Source organism: Apium graveolens, chromosome 8, assembly GCF_009905375.1.
Source record: "Apium graveolens cultivar Ventura chromosome 8, ASM990537v1, whole genome shotgun sequence".
NCBI lineage: Eukaryota > Viridiplantae > Streptophyta > Magnoliopsida > Apiales > Apiaceae > Apium > Apium graveolens.
In genome coordinates this window covers 132,165,040-132,168,600 of record NC_133654.1, presented here as the reverse complement: position 1 = coordinate 132,168,600, position 3,561 = coordinate 132,165,040, and the positions used below count along the sequence as shown (strand labels likewise).

Sequence of the window (3,561 nt, the reverse complement as noted above, 5' to 3'; positions counted from 1 at the left end):
ATACCATGATGTGGGCATTTTCTCAATAAAGGCTTGAATCTCTCCCATATCTCATACAAAGATTCATCATCCATCTGCTGAAAAGAATTAATCTCATTACCGAGTTTTGCATTCTTTGTCAGAGGAAAATATTTCATCAGCATTTTTTCTGCCAGTCATTCTAAGTAGTCACCGAAGATGGTGAAATTGTTCAACCAATATTTTACAATGTCTCTCACAGAATATGAGAACAACTTCAATCTCAAGGCATTGTCCGTGACTTCAGAAAGCGTTAAAGAATCACAAATCTCGACAAACAACTGAAGGTGAAGATGAAGATCCTCTTAACCATTCCCCTAAACTGGCTGATAGTTTGTAACACCTAAATTATGACTGATTTTACCTCGAATTGTGTTTATTGAATAATGTTTTTATCAATTTTTGTAGGTTAATTTCTAAAGTTGGTTTAATGTTCAATTTGTGAAATGTAGATAAAACAATAAGAATATAAAAGAAAATGACACAAGAAATTGGTGACGCGGAAAACCCGAGAACGGGAAAAAGCCGCGGGTGATATTATGTACCTAACCTAAATAAAATCCACTAATTGTTTAATAACGATTACAAGGTGTTTGATTTGATACAAAATCTCTATTATACATCATGTCTATTATCATTTATGTGTTCTTAGGCTTCGTGTTTGTTTTGTGTAGAGGTGTATAATGCGAGATGATCTCCTTCCTCGTGCAAGAACTAAAGTCTGTATGTTTTCTATAATGCTTTGTTGTGTGAGTTTTGTAATACCACCCTCTCCCTTATCCATGCTTGCCTTTTGTATTTTATATCCCCTCGATCTTCTCTTGTTTGTTCCACTTTTTTCTCCCCATATATGAATCATCCTTATCCCTTCTCTCATTGTTCGATCATGCCTATAGAATCGGTCTTGCGGTTGAGTTTTACTTCTCTGAAATAGGGGCATTGTTGGACTTAGTCTCTAGCTCTATTCCCCAAACCTAACTGTCAGCTACGTCCTGCAATGTCGTTGTTGAATGACATTTATGACACTTTATAATGCTCTATTAAACTTTGAATTAATGCATTTGTACTCAAGTTGTTGGTATTTTAATGTGTTTTCTAGTGTTTTTGCATTTCAGGCATTATCTAGGTAATCAGGTGAATTAACATTATTTTGGTGCTAATTTGGTGTTAAGGTGGTGTTGGAATAAAAGCTCGTGGAAATCCGGCTCAAAGCAGCAAGGAAAATGAAGAAGTCAGATTTTTTTACAGGAGGTCAGCGTGCCCGCGCCCAAATTCCAGAAATGCAGCACGCCCGCGCTGGTCAAGCGCGTGGCCACGCCGGGTCGGGTTCACAGAATCCTGATTCTAATGGAATACAATTGGAGGATTTCTATCTTGCATGGGCTGCTATATATATTCAAATAAAGGACGTTTTCAAAGGAGAGACGTACTAGAGCACAAGGAGAGCCGTAAAAAGACAGTGTTAGCACGATTCGACGAAGACGAAGAAGATCTTATTTTTACTTGTGAATCTTTGTTCTAAGTTGTAACTTGGATGCTAGTTTTCTTATTTGTGAACCTTACTCTTGTTTCATACTTGATTTTGTTATCTATTCAGTATAAAGACTACGTTTATTATACCATGCTTTCATCGAAACCCACGTTAATGATGAGTCCGATTATGGGCTAATCGTTATAGTGGGGTTCTAGCGAATTTACTTATGGATTTCTTTAGTTAAATTGTTTCGATACCTTAGTGTGTGGTGATTGTATGATAACCTAGTATTGGTTGTGCTTATTCGTCTTATAAGAATCGTGAACTTATAAGATAGCGTGTTAATCTTTAATGAAGCGATAGTGAATTTAAGTATTTAGAACTTGCCATGCTAGCATAGGTTCATGTGTTATTGTTATGCATGATTCGTAGGTAATTTTAACCATCTTACTTGCTCTGTGTAATCATGATAGATAACTTATGCTTTAAACCTTTATGTTGTCAAATTCTATAGACATATAGGGTCTCAATATAATTTGTATCTATTCAGCTTCTATCTCTTTTGTGGATGTCTGATAGTATGTCATTCGTGCAATGAAAGTTGGCGTTTAGCAGTCTCGTGTTATCTGATTAGTGGCATCACCATTGCATGCTAAGAACAATAAGGCTATTTAATGAAGTATTTAATGAAGTTAGAATCCCATATTTGTCTCATATAATATATAACCCTCTTTACTCTCTTAGTTATAATTGTTAGTTTAATTCGTAGTTATAATCAACCTCAATTTGTTATCGTCTTAGTATTGGATAATAACCATATCATCGGTGCATAAGTGCATAAATTACTTAGTTAACCAAATCCAGACTCTGTGGGAACGAACTAGAAACAATTCTATATTACTTGCGAATGCGTATACTTGCGTGAATTATTAGCGCGTGTTTAGCCCTAACAAGTTTTTGGCGCCGCTGCCGGGGACTGCAGTGTTAACTTTTAATTTATGTGTTTGTCATTAGTGATTGTTAAAGTTCATTGACTCGGACATTGTTACTTACCTACTCTTTTTCTTGTCATATTTCAGGTCATCTAGCGATTGTTTATGCAAACACGTTCGCGAGTTCGTAGGAGAATTCTGGATAAAGACGAGGAAGAAGTTGTAGAGGATCGAAGGGAAGATTTTGAGGACGAAGAGAAAGTAGTAGAAGAAGAGAAAATTGAAGAACCACCTTTATTAGAGATGGGAGATCAAGCAGATAATACTAAGGCTTTGATGGACTATTCTAAGCCTAAGATCAATGATATTCAGTCAAGCATCATCAGGCCATCCATCGCGGCTAACACTTTTGAGATCAAGTCGAGCACGATTCAGATGATACAGAACTCAGTTCAGTTTGGGGGTTCTCCTACTGAAGACCCCAACATGCACATCAGGGATTTATCGAAATCTGCGACACTTTCAAGTTCAACGATGTGTCTGAAGATGCTATCAAGCTGCGACTATTCCCATTCTCTTTATGGGACAAAGCGAAGTGTTGGTTACATTCTCTACCACCAGGGTCTATCACAAAATGGGATGATTTTGCTCAAAAGTTTCTCACTAAATTCTTTCCTATGGCGAAGACTGCTGCAATCAGGAATGCTCTTACTCAGTTTGCTCAGCAAATTGGTGAATCTCTGTGTGAGGCTTGGGATCGATATAAGGAGATGCTAAGGAAGTGTCCACACCATGGCGTGGCTGATTGGATAATTATCTACAATGGTTTAGGTGCACAATCTAGACCTATGCTCGATGCAGCATCTGGTGGAGCCTTATGGGATAAAAGCTAGAACGAAGCTTATGAGTTGATTGAGCTAATGGCAGCCAATGAATACCAGAATCGTACACAAAGGATGTTGCAAGGAAAGGTAGCAGGAATTCTGGAAGTGGATTAAGCTACTGCTATAGCTGCTCAACTTCAAGTTTTGACGATGAAAGTGGACTCTTTGGCTAATTATGGAGTTAATCGGATCACTAGGGTTTGTGAGCTTTGTGCGGGGGCACATGAAACTGAGCAGTGTGCTATTTCTAGCG

General features: G+C 37.7%; 2 non-coding genes across 2 annotated transcripts; one reads left to right on the top strand and one right to left on the bottom strand.

Moving 5' to 3' along the window:
• On the top strand, positions 1-107 carry LOC141681985 (small nucleolar RNA R71). The gene has a single exon (XR_012559389.1). It is a non-coding gene; the product is annotated as a small nucleolar RNA R71 (small nucleolar RNA).
• Positions 108-3,116: 3,009 nt separating this feature from the next.
• Positions 3,117-3,223, bottom strand: LOC141682151 (small nucleolar RNA R71). Its single transcript, XR_012559552.1, has one exon. It is a non-coding gene; the product is annotated as a small nucleolar RNA R71 (small nucleolar RNA).
• Between the last annotated feature and the right edge of the window lie 338 nt (positions 3,224-3,561).